This window comes from Glycine soja, chromosome 15 (genome assembly GCF_004193775.1).
Source record: "Glycine soja cultivar W05 chromosome 15, ASM419377v2, whole genome shotgun sequence".
NCBI classification, from domain to species: Eukaryota; Viridiplantae; Streptophyta; class Magnoliopsida; order Fabales; family Fabaceae; genus Glycine; species Glycine soja.
In genome coordinates this window covers 39,714,782-39,739,619 of record NC_041016.1, presented here as the reverse complement: position 1 = coordinate 39,739,619, position 24,838 = coordinate 39,714,782, and the positions used below count along the sequence as shown (strand labels likewise).

General features: G+C 41.2%; 1 long non-coding RNA gene across 1 annotated transcript; it reads left to right on the top strand.

The window, feature by feature from the left end:
* The first annotated feature begins 23,307 nt into the window (after positions 1-23,307).
* LOC114386731 lies at positions 23,308-23,856 on the top strand. The gene is made up of 2 exons (XR_003661172.1): positions 23,308-23,446; positions 23,588-23,856. It is a non-coding gene; the product is annotated as an uncharacterized LOC114386731 (long non-coding RNA).
* The last annotated feature ends 982 nt before the right edge of the window (positions 23,857-24,838 follow it).

Below are 24,838 nucleotides of genomic sequence, written 5' to 3'. Positions count from 1 at the left end.
CTTGTCATCTGCTCTGGATGACAAAAGGGTGCACGTCACATGACCTCAGGGTCAGTATGACAAAGATTATGGGGCGGCCGACAAAAGCAAGGCTCTTGCTCCTACGTATCCTCCAATGAGGAACTCAGACCTACGTAGTTCTGGATAACTTGTGAGAGTTGAAAAAGTCTCGGTGTTTTCTCCACTAAAATGCAAACATGCTTTAGCAGAGAGACAAATATTCCAACTGATTTAGAGCAGCATATGCTTTTTTGAGTGAAAAACAATACGTCTACCGGGGAAGGAGAGTCTGCTGATGAAATCTCCCATAACCATAAATGAGATTTTGGATGTTAGCATTTCGTTTCTAAATGACCATTTAGAGGAAACACCGGGTTCGACAAAAATAGAAGAAATCCACTCAAGGTGTATCAATCTCGCACAGGTAAGTGTTTCATCCTAATTCCGAACCATAGATATGTCATGACTTGACTTTGCAAATTATTTCCTATCAAATCAAAAATTACATGCGTGATCATGGATCAAATAGGACTTCCCTTGGGAATGGGTTCTTTTGGGTGGTTTTTTTTTTTTCGACTTTTGCGTGTTTTTGGCTTTTGATTTTTTTTTTTTTTGTTGGCTTTTTCTTTTTCTGTTTTTGTTTAGTGCGGGGCGAAAAAGTCGCTAGCGCACGGGATTTTGGTTGGTAATCAAAAGGAGAAGACCATTTTAGGTCGTAGTTTCCTTTCCTTCTTTTTGTTCATTTGGTGACAATTCTGTATTGTTCAGATATTGTCTGGTCAAAAGACCTTTCTGCACATTTCTTCTGTTTTCTTTCGATCCTTGATCAGGAGCTTTCTTTCCTTCTTTTCTTCTTTTTTTTCTTTCTCCCATTCTTTGATTGGGAATTTTCTTTCTTTTCTTTTTTGCTTTCTCTTTGATTGGAAATTTTCCTTCTCTTCCTTTTTGCTTCCGAGGGTAAGGATTATGGTGAGTCAGGATTTTGGCTCAAGGTTTGTAGAATGGCTAGACATGATACATGTCGGGGTTTGGTTCGGCTCAAGGATAAAAGGGATGCCTCACATTATTTCCATGACACAAATGCAAAAATGATGATTTGGAAACTTTATGCAAAACTGGTCATGCATGCATCTACGCGGACACTCAAGTGTCAAATTTTTATGGTCATGTGATGCTAGGGCTCAGGATTCATTTCCTCTATTTTAAATCAACCCAATGTTTCCAAAATATGTTCTTTTATCAATTTGTGCATTCATCCGAGTCCATTTCGGGCGTCTGGGAAATTTCACAGCATTCACCCTTCAGGTGTAGACACATTTTCCAAAAATTGGTTATGATCAATGAATTTTTTCAAAGAAAAGTTGGAAATCGTCTCTTTTCAAAAGCATGTCGTTTTTTAGCTAGACAACTTATTTTCTCTTTTTTCTACCTTTTTCCTTACTTGCCCTTCTTCCCCTATTTGCCCTCTTTTTCTTTTCACTTCCTTTTCTTTTCTATTTCATTTTCTTTCCTTTTCTATTTCATTTTCTTTCCTTTTCTATTTCATTTTCTTTCCTTCCCCATTTTTATTTTTATCATGATTTTTTTGTTTATTTTACATATATACTTTTGGACGATGTTCCTAAACGAAGAACTCTACACGATTCCAGAATTTCAAACATCATCGATAGTAATGATATATAAATACTAACGCACCAATCTAAACAAAAATGTATGCGCTGTACAAATGACAATCAAAACAACAAAAACAAACATTAGTCTCTCAAGTCAAAACAATAACATAGAATAAAAATGACAAAAGAAATATGAAAGAAAACATGAATCTGGGGATCTCCCAGTCACGTGTCTCCACTCCCTCCCAAGAAGTCAAGCAAATCGGCCATCTCCTCATCCTCGTGGGCTTCTTCTCCATCGCCGGGAGCTTCTGGGGGTGCCTCTCCTTCTTGGGCCTCGGGCCAATCTCCGGGCCATGCAACCTCTGCCCTGAACTGGTCTGGAGTAGGGCATGAAAAAGGAGCGAAGCCCTGACTCTGCATGCTAAGGCTCATCTGGTACAGACAATCATGGGTCCGTACATGTGCTCGGTGGTTGGCTGCCTGCTGGCGAACCAAATGTCGTAAATACTGCTCCATGTCGAATGCCCCAGCCTGGCCCGCCTGATGAGGTGGTGGGGGCGCGCCTGCGGCCTGTGGAGCATCACCCTGACCCTGTCTCTGGGTACAGTACTTCTCAATAAAAGCCCGGGTGATAGGCGGCCGAATCACCTTGGTAGGTGCGACGGGGACTCCGAACGACTGGCAGAGTCCTGTGATCAGTGCGGGGAATCCCAGGGCCCTGTTGGACTTATCTGGGTCCAAAGGGTGCCTAGTGGGCGCCATACCTGCAAAAATATAGATGGCATCAGCGATTAACTGAGCCACATGGATGCTCATCCGTGTCAGGATGGCGTACACCAGCTGACACTTAGGCATGGGGAGGTCGGAATTATGATCGGTGGGCAGGATGTTGCTGAGGAGCAATGTCATCCATATCTGGGTCAGGGTGGTCATATTGGTGCGCATGATTCGCACTCGCCTCCCTGCAGCAGTCCGGGCAAAATCCTGCCCCGGTATACATAGCAGCTGGGCGATGGCCTCCTCATCGAACCCATCAGACCGGTTCCTCCTCTGGCCATACTCGCATTCCTGGCCCTCTTCCAACACCATCGGATATCCCAGGAGCTGGCTGATAGCGTCGGCATCGAACGGGATCCACTGACCCCTAACCCAGGATCTCATGTCACGCACGCCCTCCTCTGTTGGCCAAGCATTAGCATAAAATTCAAGGACTATTTCTGGATCAATCTTGGCCATAGGAGTAACCAGTGGTGCCCACCGCCGGCGCCCTATTTCCTCCTGAAAATCAGTATACTCGTCGTCCCTGAGCTGGACGCATCGCTCCCGGAGAAACGACCATCCCTTGATGGCTTCAAAGCGCTGCTGGTGTACAACGCTCCTAAAGCGGTGACTGTCGTACTCCGGGGCGGAACTAGTTCCTTCGGCCGCCTTGTCCTTCCTGGACCTCTTTGAGGCAAGCTTCCTCGGGGCCATTCCTGCGAAGGCAAACATTTGGAAAGTTAGTTTACAAGAAATATAACAATCATTACAAACAAGGGCCAAACAACACTTCTCATGGCCCGAGTGTCAACATGCACTTTATAAAATAATCATATTGGGGTCGTGCTATTTTATGACACATACGTATTTGCACACATAAAAATTTTGTGTGAAGCATTTTACGACACCTATCCATGTACATATTTTTTGACAAACCTTTTCATGCTACATCCTATATATATACACACACACATTTTTTTTGGAAGGCTTCTTTTGTTACCTACTCACAAATACACATATTTTGAAAAACACTTTTACGCTACCCACCCAACACTTTGTAAGGCACTTCATGCTATATATATTCACATTATGCAAGGCATTTTATTCAACTTTCTGCAAGGCATTTTATTCAACATTTTGCAAGGCATTTCCATGCTATATATATTTACATATATACATACCGTTGAAAGGTATTTTCCATGCTACCTAGGTGCAAGGTATTCCTCATGGGGCAGCCAAATTTAAATTCTATTAACAACCTCTCAAACATGTCCTAATATTCATGCCTTTTTTCATTCAAAACCAAAACTTAGATTCCTAGGCGTAAGTCATGCTTTCTTGTATTGAAATTAAAAGCTTGGGTTCCTAGGCCTAGAATTGCATTCGGGCACTCATTTTAAATCCTTCATGTTGTCCCTATACATATAAAACAGTCCCACAACCCAAAGCTCACAAAACCATGCTCATATCTCGTTGAGGCATTTCACCGAGCACTTGGTGGGTGCATGTTTAGGCACGAATATCAAGAGAATGGGGACAATGTGGCATGCGCCATCACTTCAGAATACACCCTAGGCCAAGGCCATCCCTTACAACCCCTCAATCCAAAAAAAACAAGCAACAATCTGAGGATAAATCCCTCACGTTTCTTAGCAAACACATGCAATTTAGAGCACCAAAATACATCAATGGAAAGCTAGAAAGCCCAAGAATGAGGTACTTACTTGTTGGAGACGAATAATAGAGCAAAACGGAATCAAAAACGCAAAAAATGGTGACCTAAGGGCTGCAAAATCCGTGAGTCCCGTGAGCCTTCTTTTTTGAATGAGGGGGGGAAGTTTTTGAATAAAAAACGTCCCCCCCCTTCGTCATTTTTATATTTTGGTGCAGAGGTGGCTCGCCCAGGCGAGCCCAGCTCGCCCAGGCGAGCTAACCTGCACTTTTTTTTTTTTTTTTTTTTTTTTTTTTTTTTTTTTTTGAGGGGAACATTGACCATGTCCCCTCCCTTCTCATAGATTAGCATTTTGCCTAACTTGAACTTACTTAGGTTAGAATCAGGCGTTGATTACTTATCTTATTATTACTCTTTTCCTTTTTAAAACAAACAAAAAGTAAAAGAAAGCTACAAAATAGAAAGGATACGGGGCTGCCTTGCAGCGACATTCCCTGCTTGTTTCGCACAGAGAAGAGCAACGATCGGTCGGTCGTGACCCCATCCCCGGTTGCGTTCATCCTTAAGTACCTGCAAGTAATAAACAACCAGGTATGGCCAATCTTGGCCGCATCATTACCCTACCTTGACTGGTTTCTGCCACTCATGTTTTGTCTTCACTCCAGAAGGTAGCCCAAGGTGATCCTGCCCCTGTTTTACCACAACAATATACATGCGTATGCGTATGCGTATGCATGAATGTTTTCAAACGCAGAAAATTTAGGGAAAATTGGTTCAGGTTCAATTCTAATTAAGCGCTTGGGGGATCCCATGAACTGAGCGGAAGGGCTCAGGCGATCACAAATTAACGCAAGGTGTGAAACTAACGCGAGGACTAAAAGCCTCAAATCCATGTTCATTTCTTTGAAAGATCGTAACAAGAGATACAACGGACCGGAAAACCCCGGGGGGGAAATCTAGAAAACGCATAAAGATGGAGAACATGCAGCGACATCCTTAATTGCCCCAGCTTCTAAGCATAATATTGTTTGACGACATCAGAGTTCACGGGTGAAGGTAGCTCTTCGCTATCCATGTTGGTAAGCACCAAAGCTCCTCCGGAAAAAGCCCTCTTCACGACAAAAGGCCCTTCGTAGTTCGGGGCCCATTTCCCTCGATGGTCCTTGACAGCATGGGACATTTTCTTTAGCACGAGGTCTCCCTCATGGAACTTGCGTAAGCGTACTTTCTTGTCGAATGCACTCTTCATTCTTTGCTGGTATAAGCGCCCATGACTCATGGCCGTTAAGCGCTTACCCTCAATGAGGTTGAGCTGATCGTAGCGTGTTTGAGCCCACTCTGATTCCTTTAACCCGGATTCTGCCAAGATCCTTAATGACGGGACTTCTACCTCAAACGGTAACACCGCCTCCATCCCATATACCAATGAGAATGGCGTTGCCCCAGTTGACGTTCGTACTGAAGTCCGGTAACCGTGTAACGCGAATGGGAGCATCTCGTGCCAATCCTTGTATGACACGGTCATCTTTTGGATAATCTTTTTGATATTCTTATTGGCCGCTTCCACGGCTCCATTCATCTTTGGCCGGTAAGGCGTGGAATTGTGATGCTGGATTTTAAACTCCTCGCACATTTCTGCCATCATCTTATTATTCAGGTTGGTGCCATTGTCCGTGATAATCTTCCTTGGCAAACCATATCGGCAGATGATCTCTTTCTTAATGAACCTGACCACCACATTCCTCGTGACATTGGTATATGAAGCCGCCTCGACCCACTTGGTGAAATAATCTATTGCTACAAGGATGAAGCGATGACCATTCGAGGCCTTGGGCTCAATGGCCCCAATGACATCTATTCCCCACATGGAGAAAGGCCAAGGGGCGGACATGACATTCAGAGGATGCGGTGGGGCATTGACATTATCCGCGAATGCTTGACATTTGTGGCACTTCCTCACATGGACACAACAATCACTTTCCATGGTAAGCCAGTAATAACCTGCTCTTAAGATCTTCCTGGCCATAGCATGCCCGTTGGCGTGCGTTCCAAACGAGCCCTCATGGACTTCCTCGATCATGTGATTTGCCTCCTTGGCATCCACACATCGCAGGAGTGTCATGTCGTGATTTCTCTTATACAGTGTGCCTCCGCTCATGAAGAAACTGGCTGCCAACCTCCTTAATGTCCTTTTATCGTTGTCGGCAATCTCTGGCGGGTATTCTTTGCTTTCGACATATCGCTTGATGTCGTAATACCAGGGCTTTCCGTCCCGTTCCTCTTCCACTTGGCAACAATGTGCGGGTTTGCCACGACACTGAAATTCAATGTAGGGTAGGTCCCCGTGCGGTGTTAGCTGGAACATAGATGCCAATGTAGCAAGTGCATCCGCCATTTGATTTTCCTCGCGGGGAATATGATGGAAGGAGATCTCATCGAAAGTCTCAGCCAACTCTTTGATGTAGGCTTTGTAGGGTATCAGCTTGGGATCTCTAGTTTCCCATTCTCCTCTCAGCTGATGGATTACCAACGCTGAGTCGCCGTACACCTTGAGTAGTTTGACATTGGAGTCAATTGCTGCCTGGACGGCTAGGGCACATGCTTCATATTCGGCCATGTTGTTGGTGCAGTCGAATCCTAGCCTGGCTGTGAAAGGTACACATTGATTGTCCGGAGAGATCAACACTGCCCCAACGCCATGACCTAGAATGTTTGACGCTCCGTCAAACCATACAGTCCATTTGTCCCGATCTTCGTCCAACTTTTCCTCGAACAAGGCCATGATGTCCTCATCCGGGAATTCCGGATGCATGGGCTGGTAGTCGTTAAGAGGCTGTTGAGCCAAATAATCTGCCAAAGCGCTTCCTTTTATCGCCTTTTGGGTGACGTAGACTATATCAAACTCAGATAGCAAGACTTGCCACCGGGCGATTCGTCCTGTGAGAGCTGGCTTTTCAAAGATGTACTTAACCGGATCCATTTTGGATATCAACCAGGTAGTATGACTCAGCATATACTGCCTTAGGCGATGGGATGCCCATACTAAAGCACAACACGTTCTTTCGAGCAAGGAGTAATTCATCTCACAGGTCGTGAACTTCTTACTTAGGTAGTAAACAGCGCGCTCTTTCTTCCCGGATTCGTCATGTTGCCCCAGCATACACCCCATTGACTCGTCCAAGATTGTCATGTACAAAATGAGAGGCCTTCCAGGTACTGGTGGCATAAGCACGGGAGGATTCATTAGGCACTTTTTGATCCTTCCAAAAGCCTCTTGGCAATCCTCATTCCACCGATCAGTTTGGTTTTTGCGCAAGAGTTTAAACAACGGCTCGCAAATGGCGGTGAGCTGCGATATGAATCTGGCGATATAATTCAAGCGCCCCAGGAAACCTCGGACTTGCCTCTCTGTACGGGGTTCTGGCATCTCAAGGATAGCCTTCACTTTTTCGGGGTCTACCTCTATCCCTTTCTGGCTTACAACGAAACCAAGCAATTTCCCTGATTTGACCCCAAAGGTACACTTAGCGGGGTTCAACCTTAATTGATATTTCTTAAGCCTTTCGAACAACTTCCGCAGGTTGACAAGGTGTTCTTCCTCAGATTTAGATTTAGCAATTATGTCGTCCACGTAGACCTCGATTTCTTGATGCATCATATCATGGAACAAAGCTACCATGGCCCGTTGATAAGTTGCCCCGGCATTCTTGAGTCCAAAGGACATCACCTTGTAACAGAACGTTCCCCACAGGGTGACGAAGGTAGTCTTTTCCATATCCTCGGGCGCCATCTTTATCTGATTGTAACCAGAGAAACCATCCATGAAGGAAAATAAAGCGAAATTGGCCGTGTTATCTACGAGGATATCGATGTGTGGTAACGGAAAATTGTCCTTGGGACTGGCCCGATTCAGGTCCCGGTAATCTACACACATTCGTACTTTCCCACCTTTTTTAGGAACTGGTACGATGTTGGCAACCCATTCTGGGTACCGAGCGACGGCCAGAAATCCAGCGTCGAACTGCTTCTTCACTTCTTCTTTTATCTTCAAGGACGTTTCGGGCTTCATCCTCCTCAATTTCTGTTTTACTGGGGAACACCCGGGATTTAGAGGCAATCGGTGCTGCACAATGTCAGAACTCAAACCGGGCATATCTTGGTATGACCAAGCAAAGATGTCTTGGTAGTCTTTTAGCAAGGTTATTAATTCTTCACGGATAGGTGCGGTAATGCCTGTACCTATCTTTACTTCCCTCTTACCACTGCCAATTCCTAAGTCTACTAGCTCTGTTTCTTCTTGATGAGGCCCCATTTCTTGGTCCTCATGGGCAACCATTCTTTCTAGTTCTGAAGGAAGTCCCACCTCCTCATCTCCTTCATCTTCCGTTTGGTTCATTTCTTGCTCGAAGTTGATAGACGGGTCCCAGGTATTAGTACCTTCGGGGGACTCGTCATCGAATCTGCCGTTTCAGAAAAAGAAGTAAACATGCAAATGAATGAGAAAGGGTAGAGACCAGGAACAGATGAAGAAAGATCCTTGTATTATAAATTCAAAGACAAAAGACGCAAAGCCTTAACAGAATGAAAACTCTAAAGCCTAGGCCCAACTATAGAGCTTTTAAAACCGTAAAGGTTTACATTATGCTTGTTGCGTAAATGCCGGGGCGTTCCTCCACCCGCCAATTTCCCAGCTGGAAATCAGGAGGGCATGGTCGGACCAAATCCAAGGTACTTGGAACATCATCTTCACATATCGCGACCACTTGACCTTCGTCTCCCAGACCCGCACTTATAAAGCTTCTACTTATGTGGCAGGGCGGGTTTCCTTCCCTTTCTTGTTTCCAACGCGAGCTCTGACCACCGTTCTTCCTTCCCGCAATGCTTCTTTTCATGTCCGCTTGAGTGGGTTTATAGCCTAAACCATACTTCCCACGATTCCCTTGGGTTTTTATCAGACTAGTTATGCCGCCATTGTCTTTGCCTAAACCCATCCCGGGTTCATAACCGTTCCCCAACATAACTCTGGCCATCATTACCGCCGCATCGGACAGACAAGGTTGCCCAAAGGGGGAGTCCACGGAGGAAATGCTGACCACCTCAAAAGACTGGAAAGCGGTTTCTAACGATTCTTCTGCGGCTTCCACATAAGGCATGGAGGATGGGCAGCTTACCAAGATATCTTCCTCGCCTGATACGATGACCAAGTGCCCCTCCACTACGAATTTCAGCTTTTGGTGGAGTGTAGAAGGCACAACTCCCACTGAGTGGATCCACGGGCGCCCCAACAGGCAGCTGTAGGGGGGGTTAATGTCCATTATCTGGAAAGTGACTTGACAGGTGTGAGGGCCTATTTGTACTGGGAGATCGATCTCTCCCCTAACCTCTCGGCGAGTGCCGTCGAAGGCCCGAACCACCATTGAACTTGGTTTTAAATGGGAAGCATTGAATGGTAACTTGTCCAAAGTGCTCTTAGGCATCACGTTTAAACTGGAACCATTATCGATGAGTACCTTGGCCACGATATGGTCCATACACTTGACTGATACGTGTAAAGCCTTATTATGCCCTCTCCCCTCGGCGGGGATTTCTTCTTCGGCGAAGGCAAGATAGTTGTTGGCAGTGATATTGTTGACCAGCCCTCCGAAACCTTCTACCGAAATATCTTGGGCCACGTGAGCCTCGTTCAGCACTTTTACTAGCAGAGCCCGATGAGGCTCGGAACTCATAAGTAACTCTAGCAGCGAGACCCTAGCCGGGGTTTTGTTGAGCTGTTCGATAACCTTGAATTCGCTCTGCTGAATTATCCGAAGGAACTCGCTGGCTTCCTCTAGCGACACCTCCTTTCTACCATCCCTTTTCTCTGGGGGCCCCTTTGCTGGCATATCTTTATTCGAAGCGTGGGGTGCTTCGCCATCTTGTTCCTCCACCACTTTACCTTTTCCCTTGACGTCGGCGGGTTGGACCGGTAGGTCCGGAGGTGCGAACACACGACCACTACGGGTCACACCACTCAGTCCCGTGATATTTGTTACTTTAGCCGACAGCGAGCTGACGTCAGTGACTTCTTCTTCCTTCTTCCCCGGAGGTGTATATCTCCACGGGACCGCGTGACTATTTTGGTACGGGAAAGGAACAGGTTTGGCCATTAAGGGGTACCCGGGCTTTTGCGAGGCTGCACTTTTAGTGAAGTATATCACCAAGGGTTTGGGCTTCGCAACACCGCTCCCCTCCGTAGATTGCATGCATATATGCGGCTCTTCTTTTCCTTTAATGCCGACTTCTAGTCGACCTTGGTCTATCATCCGTTGTAACAATTCCTCTACTTCCAAACACGTCTCCATGTCATGGATCTCGCCGGGATGTAGCAGACAGGAATCCTCCTCACACCCACTATGGGGAATTACACCTCCCTTTTGTAGGGCCTCAAAGATAAACCTCCTAGGGGTTGCCACATCTCTCAATGGTTTAGACCTATGGGGCCTATCGGATTCAACTGCGTTAACTGCTCCCCCTCCATGATTGGCGAGCGGGTTGGTCCTCACATTGGGCCGATCCTCTTGGAAAGTCAGCCATCCGGCATCCATTAGATGTTGGACCTTGTATTTAAGGGCCAAGCATTTTTCGATGGAATGCCCCGGGGCACCCCCATGGTACTTGCAAGTTGCATTAGGGTCATACCACCTCGGGAAAGGGGGTTCGAGGACCCTTCCGGGAGTTACCACGGCCAAATGATTGGCGATGAGGGATGGTAGAAGATCTTCGTACGTCATTGGGAGCGGGGTGAATTCCGGCAACGGCCTCGGAGAGAAGTTCCTTGTCGTGTTGGAATTACCGGCCAGTCGAGGCGTGTTCGGAGTTGGAACTTGGGGAACTTCCCTCTGGGTGGGTGCCTTAGGCTGCACGGGTGTTGAGCTAGAGGCGTTCCCGGCATGAGCCGAGAAGCTTGGGTGATGTTGCGCGTACTGATGGGTACCATGAGGTGTTTGCTGGGGTTTGACCCATGCGGGTGTTGAAGAGACGGCATGGGCATCTCCTTCCTTCCTTTTTGCCCCTGTTGCCCCGATTCTTTTGGCGTTTACGTTTGTGGAGGAAACGTAATCAAACTTTCCTCTCTTCAATCCCACCTCGATTCTTTCCCCGGCAAACACCAGATCCGCAAAGCTGGACGGCATGTAACCCACTAGCTTCTCATAGTAGAACACTGGCAGAGTGTCTACCATCATGGTGATCATCTCTCTCTCAACCATGGGAGGAGCTACTTGTGCCGCCAAATCCCTCCGTCGCTGCGCATATTCTTTAAAGGCTTCACCCTCTTTCTTAAACATATTCTGCAGTTGAGTACGGTCAGGAGCCATATCAGAATTGTACTGATACTGCCTTAGGAAGGCGGTAATCAGATCCTTCCAAGTACGGATACGGGAAGCTTCCAAATTAGTGTACCACACTACCGCAGCTCCGGCCAAGCTATCCTGAAAGAAGTGTATCAACAGCTTTTCATCTTTAGAATGAGCGCCCATCTTACGGCAGTACATCTTGAGATGGTTTTTGGGACAAGTCGTCCCTTTATACTTGTCGAAGTCCGGCACTTTGAACTTCGGGGGAATAACAACATCGGGTACTAAGCAAAGATCCGTCATGTCTGCAAACGGATAGTCCCCAAATCCTTCCACAGCCCTCAATCTTTCCTCAAGGAGATCGAGCTTCCTCCTTTCTTCAGTTGCCGGGGGCGGCCCTTCCATAGACAAAACTATTGGCGACGCTGCGATGTTGGGTTGGGGCAACGTGCCTGGTGCCGGCCCTTCGGGGATCGGGGGATAAAACTCGACATCCCTCCGCGCATAATCTTGAGGGTCTTTATGGACTTCGTCGGGCTGCTGAGGAGGCTCTTTTCCATGGACGGGAGAAGCAATGTGGCCCGCATCTTCTTGCAAGATGGGTGGTGAATAGTTGGGCGGCAATCCATAAGGGTAAGCCGCTCGGTTGTATCCCAGGTGAGGGCTGCCATCGTGCCCCAGTGCGTCCCTTCCCCGTCCTACTATGTTTGAGGGAGGATGGTGCGTAGTTGCCAAGGGAGTCGGGTCTGCTTCGGCAGCCGAAATGACAGCGGCGGCGGTGGCCGCGTTCTTCTCTATGAGCTGCTTCATACCTAACATGGCCTCCATCATGGAGGCCATTTGTTCTTTCAGAGCCGACATGTCGGCTTTCATCTGTTCCTGTGTCTCCTCTTGATCGCCCATCGTTCTAGATTTGGATCTGGTGCGATAGGGATCCCTTGCGGCGCGTTTAGTTATGGTGTTTTCCCTAAAAAACCAAACGTGAGGAGTGGGTAAAGAAAGAAAATGCATGCTAGAGATGAGATGTAGGAGTGATTTGATTTGCACAAGCTTTTGGAGTAGAAACATGGGACCAACTCATTTTATTTCAAAAAAGAAATCATATCTAGTCAAGGTCTGAGAGACCATACAAGTTTCCTAACGATTTCTAATTATGTGGGCCATTAAGTCTATCATATGCTGACAATAGCCGAGAAGCCCATGAATCTCTTCGGGGGCGGAGTAGGTGTCTGCCATCGCCTTGGCCTTGGCTAACAATCGGGGAAGTTCTTGACTCCCATTCAAGGTAAGAGCAAACCGATCCATCCACATGGTTGCCTCTTGGTGTAAAGAGTCGCTCACCCTTCCTCTAGCCTCTTTTTCCGCATATACTTGGGCATACTCATCCGCGATTCTATGCTCGTGGGCCGTGGCTAGACCCAACTCTTCTTGGTACTTGGCGATGATAGCTAACATGTTGGTTTCTGTCTCGCATAGATGCTGAGACAAGCTTCTTTTGGACCTTGAACAAGCAATCAACTCCTCTTTCAGAACCATGCTATGTGCTCGCGACTGGTCCCTTTCTTCCCTTCGCAACTTGAGTTCATTATTGCTACCCCATAGAGCTCCGCGAAATTTGTTCCGGCCATACTCTACCTTGCGAGCCCTCTTGGTCTCTTGTTCAAGGGCTCTTGCGGTAATTGCATTCTCTTCCCGTAACCCGGCGCACTCCTTCCGAACGTGTGTAGCAGCCAACTTGAACTTCTCCTTGGCGAGTTTTGCCTTTCCTAACTCGCTTTTGAGAGCTTGGACTCCTTCATCCTCTTCCGGTGCTTCAAAATTCTCTTCGCTAACGACTTTTAACTTGGCGAGCCAATCTAAACCTCGTATACGAGCTTTCAGCCATTCGTGGTACCCACCAATGATGCCATTACGAATACCTCTAAGCTCTTGATCTTTCCTCAACGGGGTTTCCCATGCCTTATGGATTCTTTGTATAGTCTTGGAATTTTGTGCGCCGAGATCCCTCACAAGGAAAGGAGACATGCTTTCTTCCGTCGGTGCTCCCCTCATGGGGTACCCTAGTTGTCTTATAGCGAGCGCGGGATTGTAGTTAATACAACCCCTCGTTCCTACCAGCGGAATGTTTGGGTATCTTCCACATGAGAAAAGGACTCCTTCTTTTCCTTCCTTCCATCGGGGGAACCAACTGATCGTTCTACCTCCTATCCTGGCCAAGAGCTGGTCCCAATCTATTCTCCTCTTTTCAGTACACGAGCGATGGCTCAGGAGTGGACATGGATGTCTTGCGTCTTGTTGGAACAAGTGCGAAACCAACCAAACGCAGAGGGCGGGTAAGCAACAGATGATCCGTGCGCTACTCTTTTCGCACCTTCGGTCAAATGTGTCAAATAGATCTGCCAAGACAGCTACCACCGGACTTTCCTTGCTATGGTGGTAGGCAAGGAAAGCGTCGATTGCTGCTAGGTCTACCAAACCATCCACGTTTGGAAAGAGGACGACCCCAAAAATTAGCAAAGCTAACACATCCATAAACGGGACCCAGTCTCCTTGATTGGCCATACCCCTCGCCTTGTCTTCTAAGTACTTCTGTGGTAGGCCCGCTATGCCGTTCCGAGTCTGTTTTATGCGGTCCAAACCTCTTGCTGAATCCTTGACCACAGTTGCAATTCTTCTCAAAGAGGGGAGACACCCGGAGGAAAGATATGGTTTTCTTCCCATGAGAGGACATCCTAGAATTTCCTCAAATTCTTCAATGGTTGGTACTAATTGGAAGTCCCCGAATGTGAAGCATCTCAAAGGCTGGTCGTAGTATTGGGTAAGTGATGCAATGGCTTCTATGGACACCTCTGCTATGGTCAACTCTAAGATCTTTCCGTAAGTCTTGCGGAAGGCTTGCATTTGGAGGGGTTCCATCAACCGCCCTAATTCCTTGATGCTGGTGGTATCTAGGCTTTTGACCTTGACTTGGTAGAACCTCTTGCCGGTTTGATTTGTTCCCATGCTTACTAAAGTGAGACAAAAGCTGGTGCAAATCAAAACTCCGATATCTCATGGGTGGGATGGATGAATGCATGATGGAATGCATATGACACAGATGCAATCTAGGAATGCGGGGGTCCAGGGAATTTGTCCCCTTCTTAGATACGACGTCTAGGGGTAGCAAAATGCCCCAACGCACGTTTTTAAGAAGGCGACACGGACCCTCCGTTGGTTTGTTTACAGTAGGGATCAAGAAGAACCCATATGCAATGCCTATGCAAAAGACACAATGCGGGAATGTACACAGTATGACAATATTTACCGAACATAAGCAAAAGGGTATATGATACTCATGCATGGTAGTGTGAAAAATGGCATGCAGCGTGTTTGCTCCGTGCCCCTATTTAAGGGACCTATAAGGGAGAGAACTAACTAGGCTTTTAGCAATAAACCCCAAGGTAGTTATATCTCTCTTGATGGTTTCTAGAGGTATCATCCCCTTTGAAGAACATATTGCAGCAGTAGGGACTACTAGCAACAATAAGTTTTCAAAGAGAAAAGCTCTAGATGAGGGTTCACTGTAATCAAGCAAGTCGGAGACCTAGCATGATCACAGATTCACCTCCACTCCTTATGTTCCCACGAACCCGGGTATAGGGCCCTTTTTCCCTCATAGTGTGTGCAAATAGTGTTGGTGTTTGTGTGCATCAAATGAATAAATTTTTACTTCATGCATACATTTAAAACGCACTAAAAGCAATAAAGAGTTTATATACACAAGAACATAATGAAAGGAAACCAACAAAGGGGTAAGTCACGGTAAAACATTGCACAAAATTAAATGGCCTAACTCTCTAAAAACAGTCCCCAGTGGAGTCGCCAACTGTCGCAATCTACCCTTTGGCGGGAGGGCGACGCGTGACTCGCGGGATGCGTGTTCCACGAAAGGAATACGCGCGGAGTCGCCACCAACGTTTATTCGAGGAAAACGTCGGAAAAACCGGAAAAGACGTGATCTACGAACTTTTTAGTGAAAGGTTCGGGAGTTGTATTTACGCACGGGGAAGGTATTAGCACCCCACACGCCCGTCCCAAGGGACGGCAGCCTTTAATCGAATGTGCAAACATGACTTTGATTTTTATGTTCCCTTTTATGTTCTTATATCCTTTATACCCTTTTTATATTTTTCCTTTTTTGTGGTCGACAAGGGTGTTTCCCTTTGCTCCTACGTATTCCTCAATTTGGGATGAGAAAATCAGACCTACGTAGTTCTTTCTCATCAAGTGATTCTTTTTTATTTTAAGCGGTGATCATTTTAAGGTGTTGGACCTTAAAAATGATCCATTTTACTTTAGTGAGAAATTGAAATGACAAACTTCAAAAGCCTATTTTTGTGGACGAGCTTGACTAGGCGAGTTGATTTTAGCCTTTAGTTTCACTTTAGTTATTAATCAATTCGGTTAAGAATGAGAAATCCCAAAGAGAAAACGTCCGATTGATTTCCCGCTTTATTTTACTAAAAGATGTCTTTTTGATTATTATATTACTTTTTACCTCCTTTTTTGATTTCCAACGTGGTTACGGCACGACCGAACGGTCGGAATTGATTTTAACCGAAGTTAATGGATAATACAATTCAAACGTTCGGTGGAAATTTATTTTATTTTTAGGTTAAGCGAGAAATGACTTAAGTAAAATGGCTTAAGCACGTCAACAGGGGGGTATAAAAAGTAAACAAAACGAGAATAAAAATGCACGAAACACAATGTGGACCGCTACGGGTACATAGAATGAATCGAAAAGCTTGGTTCGAGGTACTTACCCGTTGAAGATCGAAGAACGATGAAGAACGAATGAAGAACGTCGAAGAACGGTTCAAACCTTTGCGAGATTCCTCACGGAAAACGTTACGGAAACGTTTCGGAAGCGCCTCGGCTTAGATTTTCTTCACGGAAACAATTTTTCCAAGCAAATTCCAAAGAGAGAGAAATGCCTAAAGGGCTGGGATCCTTTCCTTCTTCATTTCCTCCCCTATTTATAGCAAAATAGGGGAGGTGGTTGCCGCCCAGCTCGCCCAGGCGAGCTCAGCTCGCCCAGGCGAGCAGGGTTGCTTCCTCCAGAAGCAACCGCCTTCTGGAGGAATCTTCTGGAGGGCCCAAATGGGCCTGGGTGCTATTTGCACCCCCATTTTTACTAAGTACACCCCCTCTGCTGTTTTTTGGTGATTCTTTTTTCGTAAAGTTACGGAAACTTACGAATTTCGTAACGATACTTGTTTTCTTTCCGTAATTGTTACGGAAGCTTGCGGATTACATAACCATCCCCTTTTTGACTTACGGAATGTTACGGAACCTCACTTAATTATGCAACGACGCTTCCTTTTGATTTCCGGTGTGTCACGGAAACTTACGGATTGTGCATCAATATTTTTTTGGTTTTCCGGCATGTCCTGAAACTTCACAAATCGCCTAATGATGGGTGCCAAGCACCTCACGAGGACCAAAGAATGGTCGCATGTCATCAAGCAAAGGTCCCCGGACGAAATTAGGGTATGACAATGTCTATCACCACAAAATCAGCTAGAAATATAAATTGCTTCACCTTCACCAAAGCATCTTCAATCACTCCATACGGTCTTGTGATGGAGCGATAAGCTAACTGGAGGGTCATGCATGTAGGTATTATCTCTATCTCTCCAAGTCACCGGCACATGGAGAGAGGCATTAAGTTGATACTAGCTCTCAAGTCTATGAGAGCTTTTCCTACAGCAACCTCACCAATGGAACACGGTATCGTGACAACTCTCGGATCTTTGTGCATAGGTGGAAGAATGCGTTGAATCACAGCACTACAATTGCCTTCTACCATAATTCTGTCACTATGGATGTATCGGTTCTTCTTTGTCAGCATATCTTTTAAAAATTTGGCATAGAGGGGCATTTGTTGAAGTGTTTCTCCAAAGGGTAAAGTAATTTCCAATTTCTTGAAGATATCAAGAAATCTGGCCAAATGTCTTTCTTTCTCTTTCTGGGAAGGTACCAAAGGATAAGGTACTTCCTTGCCTTCATTTGGAGTAATATTCTTCTTCTTTTCAGTGTTTGCCTCACTCTTGCCTCTCCTCGTCTCATCATCAACAACTTTCTCTTTTTGTTTTTCATTTTTCAACTTTTTTTCTTTTTCTTTTTCTTTTATTGGTGTCTCTTCTTCCTTATCATCTTCAGCCTCCTCATTAATCTCTTCAAGTTCTACAAAATCAGAAATGGGTTCAAGTGCTGGCTTAGGTGCCAGCTGTTGTTTATGTTCCTCCATCTTCTTCTCAGCTTCACTCTCATCCACATGGATTGCCCTTTTGCTTCTAGTCATCACAGCTTTACACTCCTCCTTGGGATTTTTCTCTGTATTAGCTGTAAAACTGCTTGATGATCTATCCGCCAATTGCTTTGCAAGCTGTCCCACTTGGACCTCCAAATTCTTTATGGCAGACTCTATGCTCTTCTGGTTGGACATAAAAACCTGCATGAACTGAGCTAAAGTCTCTTCCAGCTTCGTTGTGCAATCATAAAGACTAGGCCCTTGTTGTTGTGGCCTTGTGGATGGTCCACCTTGATCTCTATTGAATTGATTTCCAAGGTGGTTCCTCCATTGTCCTTGTTGTTGATTGTATTGCTGGCCATGTTGGAATCCAGAAAATCCTCCTACATTAAAATTGTTTCTGGCTGATTTCCCATGTAATTGACTTCATGAGTGGGTTGTTCTTCAATAGGGATACAATATCCAGATTCATGAGCTCCCCCACAGATGGTACATCATGCAACCTACAAAACAAAAGCATGTGAAGTATGTGCAGAATGAATTTGAGTTGGCAACTTACTTAGTGTTTCAGTCAATGCCTCAAGTTGCTTAGACAACAACTTATTTTGTGCCAACAATGCATCTTCGGAGTTTAGCTCCAATAAAATCTTTTTAGTAGGAATGTGAGCTCTATCTCTCAAAATAGAAATGTCACTTGCAGCCATATTTTCAATGAGATCCATGGCTTCTTCAGGGGTCTTCAATTTGATTTTCTCACCTGCAGAAGAGTCCAATAGCTGCTTGGACTGTGGTCTTAATCCATCTATAAAATTGTTGAGCTGTATTGGTTCTGAGAATCCATGAGTGGGAGTCTTTCTCAATAAACCGTGGAATCTTTCCAAGGCCTCACTCAAAGATTCATCGGGAAATTGGTGAAAAGAAGAGATGGCGGCTTTGCCTTCTGCAATCTTGGACTCAGGAAAATATTTCTTGAGAAATTTCTCCACAACCTCATCCCATGTCTTAAGACTATTGCCTTTGAATGAATGAAGCCACCTCTTAGCTTCTCCCAATAAAGAAAATGAAAACAAGCTCAATCGGATTGCATCTTCAAGCACTCCAGCCAACCTAATAGTATTGCATATTTCTATATAGGTGGCTAAGTGTGCATATGGGTCTTCATTTGGTAAACCATGAAACAAATTATTTTGAATTAGTTGAATCAATGATGGTGGTTATGTAATGGTTTGTGCTAGAGGTGAAAAATTGTGGCACATTAGAACTTGAATAATCTTCCAGGGTGACTCTTCTTGGATCTTCAACCATGATGTGGTCTTCGATATGATCTGAATGAGAATGTCCTGCAATAGGAAAACTAGAAGATGCCTCAGAAGATTGAGGTTCTTCCTCTAGAATTGTTGCTGCTTCTAAATCCTGCAAAAAATTTCTAATTCTGTCTTGATTACGCCTTCTACAAGTGGCGTTAATCTCCAAATCAATGGGGATCAAATCACCTGCAGTAGATCTTCTTTGCATACAAGAAAATAGAACAACAGTTATCCAGTTCAAAAGAACAATGAATGTGCTATAACTACTATGTTACATAGTCAAAAGAATCAATAAATCAAAGGAAGCAAAAATAAAGCAATGTTGCACAACTAAATTAAACTCTACTAACAACTTAGTTCCCCGGCAACGGCGCCATAAATACTTTGTTGGATTTCTCCTGCAGTTGCTTTTTGTTCCACTTTTTCTTCGTTCAAATATATTCAAGGGAAATCCGGTTTGCCGGAAAGCGCACCGGGTCGTCAAGTATTTAAAAATTAAAATGGATGAATCCGAGTATCGAACACAAGGAACTAATGTTAGCCTGAATTAAGTTTAGAAATGAAGCATTGTTGAGAGAACATGTATGTTTGATAATTTCAAACAGAATTTAAACTAACTTTTATGCTAAAAACTATAAAATGCAAAGTAAGTAAAAGTGACAGTAGTAGGTAGAAATGTTGGCTCTTTCTAACAAACAAGCTGATGCATATAAATATATTTCTCTAATCAATCATGCTCTTGTGTTCTATGTTGTAGCCTAAATTACTAAAGCTCGATCCCTCGTCAGACCGAATCAATCCATGCTTCGTCCTCAGATCCCTCCTGTTGGACTAGGCCCAATTGAGACAGCCCTCTTAGGTTTAGACTAACTTAAACTGAGTTTCGTCCGCAGATCCCTCTTGTAAGACTAGACTCAGCTCAAGTAGCTTACAAAAGTTTAGCCTAATTTAACCTAAGCTTTGTCCGCAGATCCCTCTTGTAAGACTAGGCCTAGACAAAACAACATTATTGTAACAACAAAATTAAAACCAAAACTTAATCCGCAGATCCCTCTTATAAGACTAAGTTTCGATCCTGCTTCAATCAAGTTCTAAGGCAACAGTACATTTCCCAATGCTAAAGTCACCTAACTATGCACACAAATGGATTATCAGACCAAAAGCATACAAACATTAAGCATTGAAGGAAGCATTGAACAAAGAAAACATAATCAATTAGATATTAGGTATTTACATCAGCTGTTCATTAGAAATCCCCAACTAGGGTGTTTAGCCAGCCATTACAGAAGAAACCCTAATAATAATAAGCTTACAAAACCTAGGTATCTCTGCAAAAGCTGCTCCTCTTGCTGCCTCCAAAGCTTTTATCCCGAAATAGGCACTGTGGTGTGCTCTGGAATCTGTGCCAATCATCTGCCTAAAAATTTGTGTACCCTAATTCTGCACAAGACATGCTTTAAATAGGCTCTGAATTCGCGACGTTGCACTCAGCGCCACCCTTGCGCTTAGCGCGAGTAAATGGATTCGGGCTTAGCGCCAGTCGTGCGCTAAGCCTAGCTGAAGACACCTGCTACGCTTAGCGCAGTTATCTCGCGCTTAGCGCGCGGCCTTGATGTTGATGCCCTGCCAAATTCTTCTGTCACACTAAAGTTATGCTTGGCGGTGGATTCACGCTTAGTCCACTGATGAGCTAAGCTCAACTGTCACTTTTGACACTTCATGACTTAGCCTCTTTTTCACCTGAAATTGCACATATTTCATCATTAAATCCAATGGACATATTCTAGAGACAACTTTATCCATAAAACAAAATTTATTTACAAAAATCACTAAAAAATAACCATAAATTGGAGAACTATACAAGTTTTGGAAAATGATTTATATATAAAAGTTAGTCGTATAAGGCGACTAACACTGTTTGATGTTGTACAAACAAAAAAGGAAATATTTTCAAGAGATAATTAATGGAAATAAATTATTTAAAAACAATTATACAATATTGCTTTAAAATTGTTATACCAATATGTATTTTTTATAAGTTAAATATATTTTTGTTTCTAAATATTTTGTAAAATTTATTTTGATTGCTGAACAAAATTTTGACTTGTTTAATTTTCTCAAATTTATCTTTTTAATTTCTTTATTCAAGTGTCACTATTAATGATGATGCTACCCTTATATTTTGTGATTGTTATTTTTTTACAGTTAAAAAAATCACAAATCAGTTAGATTAAACATTTAAAAGATATTAAACAATTTATGGTGATTCCAAATCGCCTGAAATTGCTTTAGTCGCCTAGGAATTTCTATCATGACTTTTGGAGAGTCTTCAATTAAAAATATATTTATCAATTACTATTATTTTTCAAACCATCTATGTTTTGTTCTTTTAATATTTGTTATGTTTATTCAATTAACATTTTGAAGGAAATATAATTATGTTTTAAATAATATATGGTAAAGTTTTAATTTTTTAATGTGACGACATCTTTTTAAAATTTGTTTAAGTATACAGATAGACACTAGAAGCCCGATGCTTGATATCCACCTATCCCCGAACTACAGATTAATCTCGTGATCATTATCGTGAAATTTAATAATTAACATTAATTACTTATTTAAATTCTTGAATTTTTTTTAAAAAAAAGGGATGAGGAGTAACTTGATCCCTTATTATCTGATTCTCTCTTATTTCCTTTAGGTATCACTCTTATAAAAAAATTATATATTATCTTTTTATTTTTTATCTTAGTTTTCTAAATTAATCTTCTATTTTCTTTTATTTTTATAATAGTTAGCATTTTAGGTTTCGTTGTTGACATTATTTTCTAACTTTTACATTTTCAATTAATAAGATCAAGCTAAGAAGCTAAAAGCGGGAGCTTATATTGAAAAACAAAGAATATTTTTATTTATTGTGATATAAAAATAAGTTAAGTCAATATATATAATAATTCTTTGTTAATAACATTATATTTTTTTAACATTAAAAATTAATAGTCATTTTTACACAATAATATCTTTATTAGATTAAAATTCTTTGTTTGAATATTAAATTATATAAAAATAATATTTGAGTATTTCGTTACTTATTATCATCAAAATATTTTTTTACTGAAATAAAATGGCTTTTTAACCCCTTCTTTTATCATTTTAATTCGTTACAACAAATAGTAAATAAAAATAAAAAAATTCAATAAAACCAGATTAAATTCTAATCATATTAATTTATACTCAAAAGTCATAACATCATATTCAAATTATTAAATTTACATAAACAAAGTGGAAAAGTATTAATAAATTAAAAATTAAATTATAAAAATACAAAAAAAATGATATTTCTAATTTTAGTTAATTAAAATTAATTTAAATATTACAATATATTAACATTAAATTTAAAAATATTATATTTCATTGTGTTTGCAATCATCTCTACTCAAATTCTCTTATTTACTATTACATTTAGTAAAAATTGAATAGATATATTATATTTAATGAAGATATAACACCTGATCATATTGTTTAATTATAGTAAATATATTATATGTAATAAATATATTATGCTTAACAAATAAAAAATTTAAATATTTAAGGCTTAATTAATATTAATTTTGGTTCTCTAATTTATTTTTTAAGTTCATTTTTGGTTATTAAATGGTTCAATTAGGTCCTTTTTATTTTAAAAGTTTCACTTAGGTCTTTTATTTTTCAAAATAGCTTCAATTTTGTTTCATTTTTCTTTCATATGCTCCAAATTCTTTGAAAGTTAAGATGAATTTTGTTTTAAATACCAAATTGAACCCATCTTAAAAAAAATTAACGAGCCTAATTGAAACTTAATAAAAATAAAAGGACCAATTTGAACTATTTTTAAAAATTAGAGGACCTTATCGAATCTTTTAATAATAAGAGAACTAATATGAAATTAAAAAAAATGGATAACCAAAATAGTAATTAAGCCAATATATAATTATGTAGTTTAATTTTATTAAATATTATATTTAATGTATACAATATTTATTGTTTTGGGGTAATTAATTTTATTTATAATATATTACTATACCATAAAATTTACAGTATATTCATCATAGTATTTATTAAATATGATATACAATTAAATTTAAATAATATTTTTAATTGTTGCATTTATGAAATGTAATAAATTTACTAAATATATTGAATATAAAATATGTTATTAAACATATGAATTTACGTATTTAAAGTATTGTTGAAAATAAGAAACAAAAAAATAAAAAAGTAAAGAAAAAGTCAAAGACATATATATTATAAATTAAAGTACAGTAAATGTTTATCAACTATATATGTATGTTTCTTCATAGCTTCATATCAACCCATTAGGCAGGATTAAATCGAAGCAAGGAGTATATTGCTCTAAAATCAAATTAAGATGAAGGCCATCTTTTCATTTCTGCTAGTCCTACTTGTTCTTTCCATTGGAATTGGTATGTTTTGTTTTTCATTTATTCAAGCTAGTCACTATTTTAAGCATGACAAATTTTCAAAACTCATTTTTGCTTTTAAAATAGGCTTTTGATTTTTCAATTCACGGTAGTATTGAATATTGTGTGCTTGTGTGTGGGCAGAAAATGAAGGACCGCTGAAAGTAATAGAAGCAAAAATTTGTGACGAAGAATTGTACAACTATTGTGACGAAAGTTGTTTCACTGATATTTGTGCCAAGAAATATGGAAGTACATCAATTCCTTTATGCAATGAATTGAATCACTGCATATGTCGTTACCGTTGCTAGGTCTTTGACCTTCTTCAACATAATCCTTATGAATGTTAGTTTAAGAAGTACTATGTAGTGGTAGATTCAAAGAAAATAAAACTACACTTTTATTATATCTACTTGTTTAGATTTTCATTATTCCTTCTCAGATTCTGATTATTCATTCCATGTATAATTTCAATTTAATATGTCAAAGAATGGTAGTAAAAATGAATTTATAAAAAAAAATCATACATTCATAAAAAAAAGAATAATATTTTAATTACAATACACTGAATTCTAAACCCCAAATCTTAAATCCAAATTAATAAGGAAGTAAATAATGAATGATTAACTTAATTAAACTACATACCTAATTTTAAAATGACATAAGTAATAGAGAGAGCCATTAATAATAACCAATGCTTGACAAATGACATATTCTATTATTAATTATTTGCATAACTAGATGATTAAAAAATTATGTCTTCTGAACCAAATATAAAAAAAAATTAATTTCACATTAGTTAAGGATGTTTGTAAAGTTCATTTAATTTTCTTCATTTAATAAAAACAAATTATATTTTCTAAACTATTATTTTTCTAAGATAACTTCATTAAAAACCGTCTATCATTAATATTGTTAATCTAAATAATATTACAAATATTATTTATAATAAATTATCTTTTTTAAAAAATATTATATTTTGCATATTTAATTTATATTTTTTCTATTCAAATAAACCTGTCTAATTATTTATTCAAATACTTTCTCATGGAAGTGACAAAGGCAAAAGTAAAAGTCAATAACTTAAAGTAATTAAGAAATCCAGAAATCTAGATGTTTATTTCAATGACTTTATTCATATTAGTATTTATTCATAACTACTAGATTGAATACCCATGTGGTGCACATGTTTAATCAAATTATGTTAGACAAATTTGTTCCAAAAATGTATGGGCTACTTGAATGGTTTCACATGTAAGACTACTTTATTCTAAGGATTCAAAAGGTGACTTTTTATAGTTCTACTATTAAATGGGTCCCTATTCTTTTCTGTGACACCCTCTACCACACACACATATATAAATAAAACATAAAAATATTGATAAACAAATTCAC